General features: G+C 37.5%; 1 long non-coding RNA gene across 3 annotated transcripts in view; it reads left to right on the forward strand.

The window, feature by feature from the left end:
* LOC111934167 (uncharacterized) overlaps positions 1 to 20607 on the forward strand; it is a 101810-nt gene that overhangs the window by 7096 nt on the left and 74107 nt on the right. The window contains exons 2-6 of one of the 3 annotated variants that reach the window (XR_015275820.1): positions 6081 to 6157; positions 6939 to 7058; positions 7630 to 7752; positions 9733 to 9834; positions 14452 to 14561. This is a non-coding gene — a long non-coding RNA (uncharacterized LOC111934167). The remainder of the gene's footprint in view (positions 1 to 6080; positions 6158 to 6938; positions 7059 to 7629; positions 7753 to 9732; positions 9835 to 14451; positions 14562 to 20607) is intronic. The other 2 variants (XR_002867074.2, XR_002867076.2) reach the window with 2 other exon arrangements.

Here is a 20607-nt window from a genome sequence, read left to right on the forward strand (position 1 = left end):
CTCTATGTTACAGGGATTTAAGTCAAGGTACAAAAATAATATGAGTTATCTCAGAGTTTACACAAAGGCTCAAGCAATTTGGCAGCTGAGTGACAGGAAATCTCCCCATCTTCAGGGTTGTGCATAATGACAGAGCCAGAAGTACTAAATAAAGTGTAGTGCTGAACACTGGGTTAGTTTTCATTGTCTTCATGTAGGTCTCCTAGGAAACTTCTAAGAAATGAACTTTTGCAAAAGGGCTGGGCACACAGCGATACTGCTGGGCATTTTGGGATTGTACAGAATTGGAGTCACCAAGTAAAAAATGAATGTTTCTAACTTCATAAACAGTGCAGTATAAAAGAAGAGATGCTGACTTAGTTTAACATCGTGCTTGTAACAACTTTTTCAAGTCATGATTGCTGCACTGGTGGACTGGCTTAGATGAAAAGGGAGGTGGGGCTGAGTTTTTATTTAAATATGACTTGACTGGAAGAGCCCACATAATTTTTTAATACTAACAATGCTGAACATAACATCAAAGCAAGGTTTAACTATTACACAGTTTCATACCAAATATGAAAAATAAGACCTTTCTTCATGTGCACAATTTCCTGACACTGATTTTGAGGCCTTATGTGCATCAATAATAACGGACCATTCCAGCCAAAATTTGCTTCCACAGCTGCTGGTCTTAGGAAGTTCCCTGGGTCTCCTGTGCTCTGCAGCTGTGGAGGCTATTCCCTGCTCTGAACGAAAGAATCTCCTCTCTCCTGTGACTGCAAATGCTGAACGAGACATCCTGTAACACACTGTTCAGAGGGGCAGAGTTGACAGCCAAAAGCCATCCTTGGCATTTTAGTCCTCGTAGATAATGACAGATGGTGCATAACCATGAGCAAGGATCCCCTTAGTTCTAAAACAGGGAAAGAGATTTTGGGGGAATTATTATAGAAGTTCATTGCCCAAAGTTCTTGGGTTCAGCTCCAGAGAAAGTAAGGAGGAGAGATTTTAAGTAGCAATTTGAAGAAAAAGTCATTTGGCATGTTAGAGTATTGCAACATCTTAGGTGAGTGTAAAGGGCCCGTTCCTGCACATACAGTAAGAGTAAAACCCAGCAAACTACTACGAGGAACGTTTCTTACAGAGCTACACAAAGCTTGACTACTTTCATTCAGCTATAAAGCTGTCGGCTGCAATTTTCACATGAGTTCCTTAGTTTGCACCTTTGAAATGTTGAAGCCCACTTACAGTTTGGCAAGTGAAACCTGATGGTTTCAAGTGTGTTTCAATTTGAGCTTTTAACATTCTTGTTTGAACCTGAAACTCAAAGTGAAATTTAGGAGTTGTAAAAGCACACATAGAATACAGGCAAATTGCAGGAAAAATTCACAAGAACCTGAACAAACCAAACTTGCAAAATTTCCCATAACTCAGGCTGTCTCTCTTCATGAAAATTATTTTAGTCTCCTCTTTGTCATGTGGCTGTGGAGGCTCTGATGGTGGGCGCTGCCAGGAGCAGCACTGTCAAAGAACTGCGGTGTCTTTCCATGGTCAACTACTGTCCCCATGGTGACAACAATTCATCCAAATCCAGGTTTGTCTTCAGATTCCATACATGTACTAGAAAGGCAAGAATAGTTTAAGCTCTGTGGATGATGTGTAACTGAAGCTAGAGAGACAAGGTTTGAAACCTGTTTTGAAGCAGGGAAGTTTTAGTAACTGATCTGCAATAAAGGGGTAATTAAAAAGAGCTAGGTGATGGAAAACCAGATAAATGATGAAGTTTTATTTAATTTCCACCCCTGCAGCACTTTTGGTTAGAGAACAGAAAATAACCATGCTTTGTTATTGCATGAAATAAATACAACAAACCCAGAATGCTGTGGTAGTTTCTTGATCTCTAATGCGTACAAAGCTGAAACCACCACATGCAAAAACCATCACAAGAAGAGCGAGTGCAATCTGTAAGGTTGGTGTTACTTGCTCTCTGCAGTCCACACAGCTTACAGTTCTCAGCACTGAGAACTCAGCTGACCTCTGGGGAATTGATAGGAAGTCCTGGCTCTGCTTAAGTCAATGGGAATTTTGCTGTAGACTTCAGGGAACTTCACAGAGTAGTCCTTGTTGCGCAAGATTGTTCCTGACTCTTAAAACCTTGCAAAATCTCATAGCTGGGCAAATGGGCATTTTTAAGTGCTCTGCATCTTCTGCCTGGCAAACATGGGAAATGAAAGGCAACCCATGTTCACTAAATCTGCTAAGCTCCTGCTAGTGACATGCTGCCTTACCCATGGAACTGAAACACAGAATGTAGAAGTACTACGACCGGCAGTGGTCTTGTGCTGCTAATTCTTTTTATTTGTATGTCACCTTCCTTTGCCTGTAGTGTCACCTGAACTGCTTCAGTGCAGTTCAGTGCACGCAGGCTTTGGCAGTCCATGGAGGAAGGACCCCTGTCTTGTTTGGTCTTAAGACATTAAGATCCACATCCTTACTCCCATGTGGGCCTCAAGTGGTAGTTCTGCTTTCAGTTATATTACTCAGATAATTTAAAGTCTATTAAGTAAACTGGTATCTCTGATTGTAACATTAGTAACAGGGAAATGCTGTGTTCAGCAAGCAAATAAGGATTGCTTTTTGGGCCCTGTTCCTGGCTATCCTTAAAAATGTATTACCATCCCTACAGAAGACAGAAGAATTTTTCTCTCTTAAGAATATCTTTTTGTCAGCTTTGAATGTGTAGGCTGCCAATATTGTTACAAAAGTTTTTATTCTGTTCACTCCATTTGTTGAGTTTTTCCTGCTAAGTCAGCCAAAAATTTATTTTCACTGTATGTGAAAGATCTGGCTGCTTTCAGTAGGTTATATTTGGAGGAAGGTAAAATTTAATTTATTGAACACTTAAAAGCTGTGAATTCATAACTGAAATGGCTGGGGTTCCTTGTGTCTCCTTCCCTTGTGCCTCTATCTCTGCATAGCTTAGGTACAAAGATGAGATCTAGAGTCCTTTGGAGAACTTAAAAATAGAAAAGGAACATATTGTATCTATTTCACTTAAGTAAGTCTACCTAAATAAATGTACAGATGAAATGACAAAAAGCTGACAATCAAATGGCATGAAGCCTGAGGTACATATTTTTTGTATAGCAACTTGCTAGGGGCCCTAAAACAGGTCCCTATGTTCTTTTATAGCCAAAGCTGTAGATAAGTGCGGACTTAGGACTAAATTCACAGCATTAGTAGAACAGTAGTCTGTTCTTGTGGTGGGAAAAGCCTTGATGAGGAAAAAACAACACATAATTTAACAAGAGTTTTAAAATCACTTCAGTAAAACACAGCATTCTTGAGGTGATGTGCCAGGGTGAATTGACCTCGTAAGATCCATGTAAGGAAATATAATGGTATTGTTTCCTAAGATTTTGAAATTTAGTTTTTTTCTTTAGAAGCTCCAAAAAGTTTTTATATCTGTAGAGGAAATAGCTGGGATCTTGGATTAGAGACCATTTGCTGCACTAGTCAATAGATACCCAAATTAAGATGCCACATCAAGAACCTTTCCCTTCAGGAAAAACTGAGCAAAATAAAATGTGAGATTTATTTCTGTGGTGCCTCATCTGGAAAAACTCTCTGATGATTGTATTGTGTTCATAAATATGACACAAAATCAGCAAATTGTTGCTAGTGGTGTAGGATTTAGAACATTCATTTAAGACAGAAAAATAAGCAGGAAGAGAATTGAATGCCAAGGGTGTAGGATTTGCTTTGCCATTGTTGTAACCAGCCTGTGAGTGCTCTGTCTGAATCCTGCAAAGTGAGCATGTAATATAGCTACCCACAGACTATGGGTTAAATGCCAGCTGTGGTTGGTGCTTTTTTTTTTCTCTCCCCAAGTATTGCTGAATAAGGAAAATGATATTTAAGCTTGTTTTAGTTGGGAATGTGACACATCAAAAAATTGCCAGCTTATTTTCCCAGACTTGCTTTCTGTAAAAGCCCAAATAACTTTAGTTACCTTATAAATCCACAGTGATTACAATGTATTTATTTATTATCTATGCAGACACAAAATGATCTCAGCACAGAATCCAAAACAATTCCTTGATTTTGGGAGAAAAATGTTATTTTATTATTTTTCACTGCATAGAAACTTTTTCACATCTCTCATCTCTTTCTAGAAAGATTTCAATCAAGCAAATGATCTACAGCTAGAAAGTACCAAACAATCTCTGTGTAATACACTCTGTCCCCACTCCATTGACAAAAAAAGCCAGGACTGGAATGTCATGTGCTTTCAAGGCTTTAGAACAAGTGTTCAAGACAAAATATAATTATAGATTGAGATTTTTAAAAGTGACATGTGAGATGTGCTTACCAAAGTTAGATCACAGCCTAGTAAAGTGATATTTAAAACAATAATGTATCTAGAAAAAGAATTTCTGTTCTAGATATTTTGCAGCAGAACATTTGGTCAGGATCAACAGGGGACTCCCAGCGTTAGGCTGCAGGAGGTGGGGATTCATCCAGGCACTGTGGGTAAGGAAGTGCCTCAAAGGGGAGAGTGGGTGCTGTTGAGAGGGAATTTACTGGGCAGGCAGGTTACAAAGCTCTGTCGTGATCAGTCAGGGTGACAGATATATTTTAGACTTTTGTTAGTAACTTTGGCATAAAAAGATGGTGTTGAGGAAATTTTTTCATGATATCCAGTCGGTACCTATTGCTGATGCAGAATGGGCAGAAATTACTTACAGGAAGAAATGAATGACCTCAAAGTTTGGACTAATAGAAGCAGGCTGGAAGTTCATGGACTGAAGTGCGAGATCATGCACTTTGGGATCTCTGATAAGCTCTGATATAAACAGGAGCTTGTGGTTGGAAACAGTGGAAGAAGGGACATACCTAAGTATTAGGAGTTCACTGGATAGCTGGTAGCCGGCACTATGTTTCAGGCACAAAAGGCAAATGGAATTTGTGATTGATCATGTCTTCCCAGCTCAAATCAGTAAGTAATTTTGCCTGACAAGGCATGATGAAGCTATATCTGAGTGCCATGTATAACTCCAATTTTTCATGTTGAAAAAAGGGCAAATTAAGATTCAATAAGTCCACAAAAGAGTTGCTGGGATCATGGGAATAATAAGCTTTTCTATAAGAGGAAACTAAATTTGCCATAGTTTATTTAGCCTAGCAAAATGAAATTTGAGCTGTGATTTATATCCATGGGAGAAAATATCAGAAAAGCAGTGCTTTTTAAAAGACAACAGTTGAAGACAAACAAATTGATATAAACTGTTCTTGAGGAAATATGAGCTGCAGCTTAGATTTCTAACTAGCAGAAGAGCCATATTCTGGAACAAATAGTGACATGGAACGAGAACAACTAACAGGTGTTACTATGGATCACCATCCCTTTAGTAGAAGGGTAGTTCACTTTCCTGTGGCTGAAGCTGATGGTATGACCCAAATGAAGCTTATGGAGAAGCTTCATAATTTTTTACTTCATCCTAAGTTATTTTTGTTTGATCAGTGCTTGAATGGCAGTTTTGTAAGGAGTGTGTAGAAATTGCACCAGATTTTATTTTTTATTGTGATTAAATTGGTGATGCCTTAACATATTTTCACTGTAGTAGGTTGAATCTTCATGCTGTAGGGAAAACTACCCTTTCTGGAAAGCCACAAAATTTACCAATCCTTATAGTTTTGCAAGTGAAGGCATTAAAGCTGCATAAAAGTCATCTGTCATTATCCTGCTGAAAGATTAGCGAATCAGAGTGCAGAGCTTGAAGATGCTTTACAGTGTCATCATGTATTCCAAATTTCATTGTCATAATTTATCTTTCTAGAACACTCATTTTCACACCAATTATTAGTACAAATGGCATACTTATTCCACTTAATGCATTTAGATTGACAAGAGGTTTGTACTTTCCAATAAAGAAAATATTTTAAATTCCCAGTTTAACTTGTGTTTGTAACTTACTTTAAGTACCTTTGTTAAAGGCCCTTCTCTACTTCCATCTCTGAGAACCCAAGGACAGAAGATATCATGAAACCTGAGTAATTTTCTGTGCATGAAAAAAACTCTCTTTACTTTTACACAGACAAAATCTTGTTGATAAACTTGTCAACATGTTCATGGTCTAATCAGAACGACAAAGTATTCAAAGAAGAATCTTTCGTAAGTATTTCCCATTCATAACAATAGAATGCAGCAGTGTATGGAAAATAAATACATTGCATGGAAATTCATGTAGATGTCAATCAGGGTTTTATGTTCTCTGATCAAGTTGTACCTTTGAAAGCTTCTAAAAGCTGCTGTAATACTTCTATTTCAGAAGAAAAACAATTGTCCCCCTGGCAGGATTAAGCCCATGACAGTTCTCTCCTTACCTCTTTTTTTCTCTTGATGTGTGTGTCACCATAGGTTTATATATGTAAGTTTTTTAAAGCCCAGGAATGCCAAAACTTCTCCTCTTTTAGCCAGATGTTTCATTTTAAAAACATCTTTTTCAATGGAAGTAAAGTAGATTCAAACTTTGAAAAGTGGATTGCCATAAAATAGGTATCTGAGTAGTTGTAACTGAAATTTAAGTTCTGACTGAAACAAAAAATTACACCAAAGGGGCTTTTAAATGATTATTTGTGCGCTAAATGGGTAAAATTCTTTTTCATGCACTAGAGTTTGTGCAGCTGTGTTTGTAATATATCTTGAAAAGTTCAAGGTGCAGTACTTTAGATGCTATGCTCCTTGTGGTTTTAGGAGAACCTTTCTTGAAAGAAGGGCTTTTGTACAGGGAACTTGCTAGGCTCTTTACTCACTGGAAGGATGGTGATGGTTTTCTCAATGTTTATGACTAAAAAAAAATAATACCATAGAATCCTCAATCTCAAAGTTTGCATCTTGCTTTGACACAGTAATGCTTTTCTGCATAAGCACTTATTTTCAATGACTACTGCAGGTGGAGGAATTCTTGAATTGCGAAAAACTCGCTGCTCATGTACCAATGCTAACTGGACTGTAGTCCAGATAAATGAGTAACACTGTTGATCACTTCTTCCAAATGAAATGCATAAACACTGTGAGTTTAAATTTATCTGCTTCTACTCTATATGAAATATAGAGGTTAATGCAGGTTAATGCATTCTGATATTTTCACACATCTCTCCTCTACCATCTTAATATGACTGCATGTTTCACAAATAATCTGACCTTTGTGGAGCTGTCTTGAAGTTTTTGGCATACAGGTCATATAACATTTCCTAAGTGAATAGTTACATCAAATGACTGTTTCTTAAGGTCATCTAAGTAAGCAGAAATGCCTTGCTGGATCACAGGAGCTTTGTAGCTCCAGCCCTTGCCACAGGAGGCACCCTATAGTGAGTGCACAGGAGCCAAGACATTTGCAGTGATGCATTCTCCTTGCGCTCCCCCACACCTGCATTTGTTATATTTGGATATTGGTGTGCAGCCTACCAGTAATTGTTGGATAGTAACCACTTGCAAACCTATGAATTTGTCTGTGAATTTGTATAATCCCTTTCTGAGCCTATGCTCTGACCTTGCCATCTCCTGTGGTGGCAAGGTCAGGAATTGTACTGCCTGCTAAGTACTTTGTTTTGTGTTTTCATTTGTGTTCATTTGTGTTTTAGTGCCTCCTAATGTCCTGAAAATTGCAGGGGTTTTGTGAAAGAATTTCTACATTCATTTTTCATAGTTCTTCCATAATTTTGGGAATCCTGATTGTATTTCCCCTTGATCTTCTGTCCACATAGGTAAGTCCTAGACTTTTTGGTCTCTGCTTTCAAGTCAACTGCTGCAAGCTATTAGCTGCTCTGTCTCTACGTCCTCTATTTCTACTATTTATTTGTCAAGGTGCAAAGACCAGAACCCATATAATTTCTCATGCTGAGTGAAAATCTGATATTGCTGATTTCCCTAAGGCTGTATTTCATCCTCTTTGGGCTTAATAGCATTTTTCCTTTGGTGCTTAAAGGTAATGGTAAAATCACTGAATTTCAGTTCTCTAGGAAAATGGACAGTGCAGTAGAAGGATTAAAAGTAAGTAGCATAGGTGCTGACAAAATAAAACCAGAGAGCTAAATATATAGTTGCTTAGCCTTCTCAGAATGAATCAAGTTTGACTGGATATGGAACTAAATTTTCTGAACCTGACAAAATAGGTGAGTGGAATCTATACTGTGAAAATAGAGAGAGGGTTTGATAAAACTGGCTATAACTTTAAAACTATTTTTTAAATTAACACAAGTTGATTGTATCTTAATGTGAAAGCTGCAGCCATCTATATGAAACCTGGAAATAACTGGATTATTCGTCATGGCTTGATAAAGCAATTGCAGGCTAGCTCATAAAATTACTTTTCTAGTGCAGTAATCCTATGACATAAAAAGGTGATAAAGAATGTAGCAGTTTCAAACCTCATCATTACCTGTGGCTTCTGTGTTGCTGGTTCCACTAGTTTCACCCAGGTGGAGTAGTCAGCCCTTCCTTCTGCTGACTTCCCGTGCAATTTAGAAAACATGAAAACAATCCCAGCTCCTCCTCGTGACTGATACTAAAGGTCGCAATTACAAATTTCCTGGTTGAAAATTTCCTTCTGAGCTAAAAAGCTGACTCGGCTCTGAACTCCAATAAAACTATTTTAATCCAAAAGCTCTAAATCTGATCCATAGCATTCTGAGTTACCTGACTAAGCTCAAAAGACTGCCTTACTGAATCCTTCTCTTTTTGGGGTGGTTTGTGTTTTTTCCCCTATCTTGTTTTTGGTCTTGTCAAATATTGCAAATTAACAAATGTCAGTTGCTAAACTGGTCATTCATTTCTAAGTTTCAGCTTCTCTTTCTCTCTCCCTGCCTCTCTCTCTTTCTCTTCAGACCCAAACTCCCAATGCCCAGAGATTATATGACAGTTCCTATTTTTCCTCTTTTCCTCATTTTCTCATATTTACTTTCTTCTTTCCCTAGCCTTTTCTCCAGACATAGGTGGTGTTCTCTCTGGTTATGGAATGGTCTTACAAAACAATATAAGAAAACATAGCTTTTATCTTCAGTTTGGTAACTGCTGGTGTTCTTCACAGCTGGGTAAAAAATGAGGTACAAGTCAAATGGAATGCACAGTCTGTGATGTATGCGGAATTAACTGCCTTTGTCACTGCTCAGGCTCTGCTGCAAGGGGAACTTGGTGATGCAGCTGCAGGTAGAGAAGTGAAGGCCAAGTTAAGTCAGGCAGTTAGCGGTGTGTAGGAGCACCTGCAGGAGTAGTTACTGTGGAGTGACAGACACAGGAGAGGTACGTGTCGCTACAGGTGACATGGCAGTCTGTGAGCAATGCAGGACCTTTCCGTTTGACTGACGTTGTAATCCACCTCTGGCTGCCAAACTGCAGCAGTGTAGAGAGTGTCCTCCCTGGGCAAGTGCTGAAGGATGTGCCCATGGCTGACACAGAGTCATCATCCTGCAAGGAATTTTGAGGGTAGAAGGAAGCAGAGGCACTGGTTGTGTAGTGAGGGTAGTGAGGGGATGCAAGATGTTCCAGTGGAAGGGAGAAGCAAACCTAGATGTGATTTTTGGTTTTGCTTAAGAAAAGGAAAAAATAATCTTGGGCATAGGTATGAGGTAATAGAGGCAGAATGGAAAAGGCTGCCTATAGTTGTGACTTGTTCCCTTTCATAATTTTAAAGACAGAGCGTGTTTGGTCTACAGCTGTGCCTTGCACTGATGAACTTATGCGGGCAGTTTCTCTGCCCTGTCTCCTTTAGGTTTCAGGTATCATCTTCTCTGCTGACATGAGCTTCATTCCTTCCTTCTCCCATGACTTGTTTGTCTTCAAAGCCACAGGTAAACCAATTATCTTTCTTTAGCCAAGCCTAAAAAATGGAAAACAAATAACATTCTGCCTCTATAGAGAAAATTAAAGGGAAATAAAGAAATAGATAACAAATACGGAACAAAAATGTAGGTTTTTCTTTCTCCATATTTTCTTATTTATTCTTTAGTGTGTAGGAATATCTTCTCATTTCCACCACTTATAAATGCTGATAGCACTTTGAAGTCAAGACCACATATCCCATGGTTCCTCAGGGTGTTTCCTGGGAGGACAAACAAAGAACTCTGAGATTTTGAGAAGGCTATATCCCAAGGGAAGTGTTCTGCAGAGGTAGGACTCTTCAGTCTTGCCTCTATTTTCTGCAATAAATGTAAGATAATGCCCTTTGCTGAGTTGATAAAATTGAGGTGAACTGAGCTAAAACTTAAAAAAAATCTCTGCTACCTTTCCACCTCTCTTACACCATAGCAATGGATGTGTTTCACTCCAAGCTATTGTTAGTCTTTACTGCACCCCTGTGTTACAGGGTGCAGCTGGAGGGACAACTGATATTTCAGATTCTATGTTCAATGTACTGAAATATAGAATATAGGGCTGCCCATATATCTACTGGTTGAAAACCTTGGTGGTAGGCAAGTGCATACAGACACATTTCTGCAGTGCTTTGTTCTGGGGTAAGAGTAGTGCTGGAATTCCAGCAGTGCAGCAGCTGGAATTAAGTTCTCTCTGATTTATTCATGTGGGATGTGTGATCTGATACAAAGCTATAATTTGCATAAGGACGTAGATTATTAATGGTAATATACTTATCTAGTTCTCTTTCTGTTACTGCCAAAACATTATTTATATCAGTAACTCTCACTCACAAGTTGTATGAGGAAATGTTTCCTTTTCTTAGTTGTAAACTTACCTAAATGAAACTGGACTCTAACTGTGTGTATATAACTCTTGACCTTGCATTCTGAGAAGTGGAGCAGGTCCTCTTTTTTCTTCAAAAGATCTTCACTTGATTAAGAAGTTTTCATTGCCTAAGTTCTGCTAGTCACATCACATATAGCAAAAATAAACACACCAGCTGATGAATGAAGGACAAGTTACAAGGCTGGGGGGAGGGAGTGCCACCTACATCTACACAGGAAAATTAAGATTTATTCTTGCATTGTTTTTGTGTGTAGTATGTTTCTTGCAGCCAAGCTGAACTTAAGCATTTAAACACATAAGTTGTGTATATGCATAATTTTAAGTAAAAGGATAAGACCATTCTTTACGTAATTTGTAAGTGTTAATTTGTAAGACTTTGGTGAGTCAAAGCTTTAATTGCATACATTTTTTAAAATCCCATAACACTTCAGACAACGATCCGGGCACAGGATCTTTGCACTGGCCTCCTAATGTATCAGGAGCAGCATTTGAAAATATTATTTTACTTAACAGATTTGAAAAGTAATTAAATTAAAAGTAGCTGTGAATTGTTTTCAACAGCAGTCTAACGTTTCAAATTAGGGTAAGCATCATTGTTCCACCTTTACACCAGAGAAAAACAAAACATGTAGAGGTGCTAGCAAGAGTATTAGAACTAAGGAAACTTAGGGAAGTCTTGTTAGTTCATCCTCTGAATCCTGTTCAGAGCCATAGCTAGAGGTCCAGACTGCTTTGAAATTCTAGCTAAATATACTGTCATATTTTTCATCATTCTCATTCCTCAGTCAAATTAGATATAAGAATTAGAGGCTCAGTCATATATTCTTGAAGCTTATGGATGTCTTGAGTTTCTGGTGGCTAAGAGTGAGCCTTCAGTTTCCAGAAGTCATACATTACTTACTGTGTTTTCCTTGTGTCAGGTGTGTTCTATTTCTATGGACCTATAAAAGAGAAATAGTTATACTATTTAACAGTTTGATTAGTGGGAGGTTAAGCTAAGAGGGTGTCATTTATTTAGTACTGTCTCTTTTTAGTCAGAAATTTATTTTTTTTTGTGATTATCTGGAAGCATTATGGTTTCTTCATTTATCACAAGTTTAAATATTTAGAGGGAAATAACAGACTAGTGAAACTAAAAACATCATTTTTTTAACAACATGGCTAATTTAACAAAACCATTTTCTTAATGGAAACAAAAAATATATGAATATTTGTTGGACCTACATGTATTTGAATAATTCAGTTCAAAGGATTTGAAAGCCAGGCTTGTATTCTTGTATTGAGACATAGTTATGACAGAAAATGATTGCACTTCATTTAGGTATTTCTTCAAGTTACCCAAAGGTATAATATTTGCAACACCTATTTAAATACCTGATGATATAAATTTAATTGTAAGGAAGCTATTTCGTATTGTTATAGCACTGTATGTCTTCACATTTGACAAGTGCCAGCATTTAACCTTTTAATTCAAAATTACTTTGGGGATTCTGCCAGAAACTGCAGATTGCAAACACTAACCCCCATCCCAGCCTCATGTAACACAATAGGTACAAAATCAGAGGGCCTTGACGGGCACACTCTGGGGCTGTGTGGGTGGGAAGTTCTGTGCCCTTCCAGAATTAACTTCTTTCTGGCTGGTTATACAGTTTAAGGATTGTTTCAGTATTTTTCTATGCAGATACTTACAGAAGATAAACAGATATTCCCCTTTACAGAAGTGATTTTAGGGGATATTCTTTAAGGTAGGAGCAGTGCTTCAAGGGGATGAAAAGTGTACTATTTTATGATGTCCGGATTTTGAATATGTGGAATTTTATACAGAGCTATTGCAAGAAGTGAGTCAGGGAGGAGAAGTATTCCTTCACACCTTCCAAAATAATTGGAGTTGGAAGCTGCAAGAAGGCGTGGAATTAGTGAAAATATCCAGCAGTACTGGCCCTGTGCAGTTTGGGTCATGCAGCCACAGTGGTTCCTAGGAGAGGATGAGTGCAGCTCCAGACCATGCCACAAGGGCTGTAAGATTCTTCTTTCAAGGCTGCTCACTCATTCTGACTGTTTTGTGATCACTTTCAAATACATGTCAGTTTATGACATGACATGCATTAATGCTTGTGTGAGAATATGAGCATGGTTTGGTCAAACCAGGATGCTTCCAAACTGATCCCATATAAATTCACTTGAAGAAGACTGAAGTGATATAAACCTTTTCCAGAAGGAAGACTCAAGAGAAATGAGGAATTGTAGCTATGTTGTTCTGCTGCATGGTAGTGGAGATGCAGCTTTAGGTGACTTCTGTTGGTAACTTGTCTTTTCCTGGCCAGGTTGCAGAGAGTTCCATAGATGTTGAGTCATTATCTATAAAGGATAGAATTTTAGTTCCTAAATACAGTCAAATCCAGCATTTAACTGGAAATATAAAACATTAAAATAAAAAATCTCGTCAAGTAAAGAAGAACTGAGCATGTGTAAGTACCCTGATTATGGGAAGTATTAAGTGATGTTTTGTAAAAGTAGGGGTTAAACTGTGATTATAGGAATAAGAGGGAATACACAAAACTTGGTTCAGTGACTGTGTGCTGCCGAAATACACATGACAAACTAAAGGAAGGTAGAGCCTCTGGAAATAACCAGTAGTTATTGTAGTTACTGTTACTTGCAGAGAGAGGCCTGTTTTGTGCATGTCATATGCAGATAAATTTTCTGAAAGGATCTATTTATATAAACGTTTTTCATGCAAGGAACTTTTGTTGATGCTGCATCCTCAATCAGATTGTTCATGTGAGGAAGCAGAATTATGCCACAAGCTAGGGCCATTCAGCTTCTCTTTTCAAATCTTTGTGTCTTGGTCCTGTGGCCAAAATGAAAATGCAGTGCTTCCCACCATCCTAGCTTTATGCAAATTTTGGTTTTGTGAGAGGTCAGCACATGAATGTGTCTTGTAACATTACACATTGCCCTTACTCAAAAATTCACATGCACAGGAAAACTGACAAAACAGTTTATTTTGGAAAATGAGTAAATCCAAATGATGGATACCATGTGTCAAAATAATCCTTAGTTCACGTGCTTGCATTTTCACATGGACATTTTTGAAAATTATACTGTGGAAACTAGAGAATCAATTTGCCAGGGAGCAGGTTTACGCCACTTTTCAGTACTGACTGCAAGATGTGGCCTCTTAGTAAACATAGAGGCCAAAGCACTTCCATCTTTATTTTAGCCCTCTGCTGTTGGTCTCCAGAGATACCAAACAAGATCTAATGTCCCAGTTAAGGCAGTTAGATAGAGGAGAATTAAGACTGAAATTTCAGAATTAAAGGTGTGAGAATACCTGAATGGTCTTTAGCATTCAATTCATATCCCTAGGACACTTAAAAAACTTGGTCCTTTGTTGAAGTTCGTTCAATTTTAGAGCTAGTGGAGAGAGATGAGCATCTTCAAGGAGTTTGTTGGATATTCATCCATTCCAAAAGGGAAGAGGTGATGAAGGATGTTAAATATAGCACTGCTTAAACAGGAGAATAGTCTTTTATCTGCTTTAAAGTCTCAGGTAAATCTCATGTGAAGCAATTAACTTTTACCTTGGTCAGATGTGAATGGAGGATGATTTTGAGGATGTTGAGACTGTGCTGCTGTGTTTTCTTAAGTTTCACTGATGCATTAAGGACAGACTTGCATTTATACTTTTTTTTCCCCCACAACAGCCCAAATATGAAGGTGTATATAAGCTCTTTGCTGAATCTGTCCAGGGTGGAGACATAGCAAATCTTGAACTGGAAGATGCTGCAGAGTTCCTGAGTTCCAGGACATTGAGGTAACCAGTAAGATCCTCTCCTGGGAATACAGAAGGATATGGACTTGTTTTGATTATTTTCTTAAGTATTTTGGATATAGTTAGTGGAACATTTCTGCAGATACATTGACAAATACTTTGAAGTAGTAGCAGTTTGCTTCACCTGTACAATATTCTATGTGTGAGAATATGAATGAAAGAGAGGTTAAGATCTCTTTGATAAAAAGGCCTTAGCCTGCTTTTATTTTGGTTCTGGTTAATATTTACTCAGTGAGCTGGGAATGGTAAGTTCACTTCTGAAAACATCATGTTAGTATCATGCTGACAACTGAAATCTCTTCTGTGGAGATTTAAAATTGCTCAAACATTTAAAAAGTTGGTAGAGTTGCATTTTCAGTCCTCTTTCTAAAGTAGAAACAGACTTACTACTGTCAGTCTACACTGTTGCCATGAGAACAAGGCATTGCCTGCCATTTTCCCTCTTATATATGTTTTTAAAAAGATGCTGGGACTGTAAAATAAATTACTGTTTTGTAATTTAGCTTTAAGCAAAAGGAATATTTCAATGGTGACAGTTCTGGAAATGCTTTAACTTTTAAATGCTGACACCAAATAATAAGTAAAACCTTGTGATTAATGTTTCCAGAAGGGACTATTAACATTATCCTACATCTGTTCATGATATAATCTCTAAATGAAAAACACTCACTTTGCAAAAAAAAAACCAAAAAAAAAAAAACCACCAAAAAAAAGAAACCCTAAAGAAGTATATGTTTATGTAGCATTTCAGTGCAGACTTTAACTCTAATGTGTGGACATCCTCGGTAAGACTTAACCAACTAATTTTTCATCTGATCATTATTTAGTCAAAACTCTATGGTACTCCTGAGGTTGCTTAAATTTCATTGACATGTCATTTCATTTGCTGAAAAATATGGTCACTTTAAATTATACGACATGAAAGAGCTTTTTTATTACTTACAGTAAAATTAGCAATCATATTTGATGAAAATACATAATAATAAGATATAAAGTTCTGTGAAGCATCATTCCATTAGCTCTTGCTGGTTTAAATATTTGAGATTGTATAGAAAGTTTGTTTTTTTACAACTAGGATGACTTTGCAGTAGTCCATCCATCTTTTAGGCAATGTTTAGAAGTACTGAAGCAGAATTTATAGAACATATATCAGTAACTCATTCAGAAAACAATTATCTGTATTGGTTGGGCATAATTTTCCCATTTAAGACAAAACACTAAACTGTGTAACAAAGGTAGTTGTATCAATTTCAGCCTACATGCATCAATCTCAAATTTACTAACTTAATGAGCTGAAGTTTATGGAATTCATGTGCTCTGAGAAAATGCATGATGAAAAGTCTTTTTATGCCACGTGGTGGTTTTGTTAGTATTAAACAACAGTTTGTGCCATGCCAAATATTTTCTAAAATGTATAAATCAGCATTCCTGGTAGCTTTTTTAAGATGCTTGTTGAGTAGACATTTTGATCTCTGTTGACTGCTGGTTGCCATGATCATCTAATTCTCAGTTTTCCAGTTTCTTTGCTTTAGCTGTCAAAAATCAGTGATAACAGTTACAGGCAGTATCTATACAGGCCACTTTATGATGCATTTTTTAGTTGATGCTGTTTCCTGCTATAATTCTTAAGTTCCAGCAAGCAGCTCTGTTGGGTTTGGGTACTGAAGTGAGGTGCAAAGTGTGGGCCATGGAATGCAGGGTGCACCTTGCTCAGTGCCTTATGCAACTTTAACACCTCATGTGGTAGAGCTCACATACTGTCACTGATGTTAAGAGTGCCATTCATGAAAGAAATGAATGCAGCTTCCAAATGAGCGGTAGAAAGGGAGCAGCAGGTTGATTAGGAATCTCAAAAGCCCGATTCAAGTGTTTAAAGTTAATGCCTTTATGCTCTGCTTTAGTGATTTTGCTCCAGAGATTTCTAATCTCTGCTAGAAACAAAGGATGTTCCTTTTAAAATAAATTGAGTTGAAGGCTGTTCCATAATTTATCTTGGAACTCCACTGTTCTTATCTCTATAGATTGATCAAGATGTATTCCAAGTTACTTGTAACAAACAAAATCCTGACATTTCTGGACACAAGACTGTCCGAGATACTTAACCCATCTGAAATGACTTTCATGATATTGACAGTATTTTAGTTATGAAATCTAGACTTCTAATCAGTAAATAATATGTTTAACCAATTGCTTATAAAACATATTTTAAAAGATTTAAAAAGATTTCAAAATTTATATCTCTTTACGCATATACACACACAGTTTGCATGTATATATATTGTGTACATGCAGTTCAGTTAGAACTCATCAGATTACTTGTCTTTCAAGGCAAGTGTATGTAATACACTTAATCTTTGTCAAAAAGATAAGTTAAAACATGTTTGGGATTTACTCATAATTTTCACATCATTTCTATCCTCAGTTATTTGACTACAACAAAACAACAATATTGCCATTCAGGGAAATGTATTTCTTTATATATATACATGAGACTGTATAGAGAAAAAACTTGTGGTTATTTCAGTCTGCTTACAAAGTAGCACCTCACATATATCATTTGAGTTTTGTGGGAATGAATGAGCATATATCGTATCTGATCACTGGGAATCACATTCGGGTATTTGGTTGGTCATCCCTAGACCTGTTTTCCTTATGTTCTGACCACATTCTTTGCCATGCAGTGTGGCTCAGGCTCTCACCTTCTAAGCTGTAGCTCAGGAAGTTTGCACTGTTTTCCTTGCTTCACTCACCTGTTCTGTTTTGAAAAAAACTCGAAGATCTCAGAGGAGATGATACAGACTTTTCTATATTTTTCTATAACGATGAAAATGAGCCAGAGCAAGAAAGAATTTTAGCAAAATAAATCTTTATGACTGCCCCTCCCGGCACAAAGGTGTAATTTTTCATTTTGTGTTCAGCCCTTTTGTATACTTCCTTCTACTCATTTCTTTGTATTACAGGCTTGTCTACTGTGTCCACCTGTAATGTGTCATATTTTGCAGTTACATTTCCTTCTATGTGATTGTATCACACCTTTCCTACTAGCACATGTGATTTGGCATAACTGACTCCTTTCCATTGTCTAATTATTCTGTTTTGACTTTTTTTTCTGTGAGATCTGATAATGTGTATGACATTTACCTTACTGAAGTGGCCCTTTTCATTGCTCTTGGTATTGTCACATTAAACCTGTTTCTGAAACCAGTTTGCCACCTAAGTACAGACAAAACATCGTTCAACGCGTGCAACGCAAACGACTGCCAACCTTCAGACTTGCATATTTGTGTCAGACTTGCTAGACAGCAGTACTGAAACAGCTGTGTGTGCTAGGCTTGTTTAGACCTGTGATTACTGAATGAACTTGGAAAGAGTGAAGGGGGAAGGTAAGATACAGTGAGTATATACAGCAAGTTTTTTGGCTTGGTTCTCTCAACCTGCTGAGGGCCTCATAAGTTCATTATCAGCAGAATTTATTTTAATGTTCTTCATGGAAAAGAGGAACATCTCTGATGCGTAACGGAAATTGTGATTACCATGTTTTCCTACAAAATATTTTTACAGCCAAGGTGGAAAGAATATTGTTGAGGTATTTTTAGACTTAACGTTACATATATTGCTTAAACTTCAGAGAGACTTGAAATGTAATGGTTGCAGAGGAAATTCAGATTTTCCCGTCCCCTCTGATCAGTTCAATGAAACTATTTTGATATTTTTTTAAAAACAATCATTCATAGTCCTTTCTGCCAAGGTGGAAACAATGAAGAGTTTAAAGCTTTAAAGAGGGCTTTTTTTTTTTTTTTTTTTTTTTTAATAGAGAGTATCTAGAACAGCATTAGTAAAAGCCAAATATAGAAAACAGAACATCTTTCAAATAGGCTCTGAGCAAATACTCTGGAGCTGGAAAAAGTCTGCTTTCCAGTCTTGGTAGGGTCTTGTTCTCTCATGTCTTGTGTTTAATTCTCTCTGGATGGATTCCTTGAATACTGACACAGGTGTAGGTTTTCATTGAGATAAATGAGAACAGAATTTGGCTTTTCAATCAAGTTTAAATTGGTGGAAACACTAAACTGTGCTGCTATTAGTGTTTAGGAGAATTGCTTGAGGCTGACTTAAGAATAATAAAAGTAAGAGTTTGATCCAAAGTTTGGTAAACTGGTTTGTACTTGTGTGGTGTGGATGAAAGGCCAATAAGGGTTAAGAAGATAGAAGTCCCAAATTCTCCTTCATTTTACCTCAGATAAGTCTGAGCCCAGGCCTCCAGAGGTGAAAGGCTAGCACATTAACTAGGACCTTAAATGTGTGCTTCAGTATACAAACCTGCAGTATCTTTTGAAATCTATGCAGGTTTCTCCTGCCTGCTGTGCGTAATTTCAGAATACGCTGTCACCATTAAAGAAAAAAAACAAGTTTGCTCTTTCATCTGTGCACCCCACAGCACTGATTGGGGGAATCAGTCCCCAGGCTCCCCTAAAATTTGTGATCTTTGGCTCCTGCTGTAAATTGATTCCGTGCTGTGCCTCCTGACATGTGAACTGGGTAAAATCCATTCTGAAGTCTTTTAAAACCTGGTATTAACCCTGTGGCATCCTCTTAAGTGCTGATGTTTTCTCATTATATTATTTATTGGGAAGAACTTGCCTTTAAAACTCTAGCAGCATTTCAAGCTAACTTGTTAAAATCTCAGTATTAAATGCTATAGTGTGCTTTGAATTTCTCCTGAGACCTGATGTTGGGAAAAGTGAGTTCAATTAGTCATGAGTGAGGTGAGTGCCTCACTACTGTGCAAATTGCTTTGGGACCATTTGGCTCATGTCTACTCATGATCCTCCCCCCCCCATAAATGCAGATGTGTAAAGTAGTGAATATTTTGTTTAAGCTTATCTTGGACTGATTATCTGAAAACCTCAAATTTTTTTTTGCTTCAGTACCATGTAATAAAAAGACCATTAAATTTTTCAGATTTTTCCCTCTGTTCTTTTACAGGGAAAGTAATAATGTCTTTCATACACATATGTGTGTCTCTTTATATCTACGCTGTATGATTTGGTTCACTGCCCATTGAAAAGAAGTGGCCTTTGGGATTAAAACACAGTAATGTTTTACACAAGAGTTTGGGACAGGAAGTCAAAGTGAATAAGTATTTGAAAACTTCAGGGATTTTTAAGTAGCCAGAACTTAATTACAAAGAGAATAGAACTTTGGACAAAATAGCAGAAACTAAACAAATTCTTTAATGATAGAAATGAGCTGCAACCCCAGTGTTAGATCTTAAAACAGCAGTATTGGTGGTGGAGTACCTGTGTACTATAGAATCATAATAAAAGGGATTTATTTGAACTGATGGTCTTGAATGCTGGCAGATTCTGCTTGCTTTTGTGCAAAGGACTAACGGTGAAAGTGGCCTCTCTGTTCTTGAAGCGCTCACTTACTTTGGTTCTGTTTTTAAAGGAAGACATGAGCTTCCCTCCAAGGAAGCCGTGCTCAAACCAACTGGACCTTCACCAGAGGAAGATATTGAGAATTTGCTGAAGTTACATGTTTTCTTCTCCCATCTCCACACTGATGCTTATGTGGATGTCTGGCATACAGTTTAGTTGGTAGCCACTGATAAAGCATAATAATGTTTGTTGTTGTATACCAAAAGGGAGGTGAAACTATATTTCACTTTTCCTTTGAGTAAAAAGCTGGTAATACAGGACTTGTCAAGAGCCTTTCCTGTGTTTGATAGCTTTATCACAGCCCCAGCTCGAAAGGTTAAATGTTTTGGATTACACAGAATGTACATTATATGGAAGGCTTACTATAAATCAACAAGGCAGGTATGTTAAACACAGAAAAATATCTACAGCTGTTCTCTTACTCATCCTGCTTGTTATTTAACGCCGTCTCTACCCAAAGGAATATTTTTAGTTGTACTGTCAACAGTTTCAAAACAAAGAAGCAACTACAACTGGCAAATGAGGAACCCAGCTGGTGCTGTGTTTAGGCTCCCAATGAATATACTCTAATCCTGACACCTGCAAGCTAT

The sequence above is a fragment of the Cyanistes caeruleus genome, chromosome 13 (genome assembly GCF_971803275.1).
Source record: "Cyanistes caeruleus chromosome 13, bCyaCae1.hap1.1, whole genome shotgun sequence".
NCBI lineage: Eukaryota > Metazoa > Chordata > Aves > Passeriformes > Paridae > Cyanistes > Cyanistes caeruleus.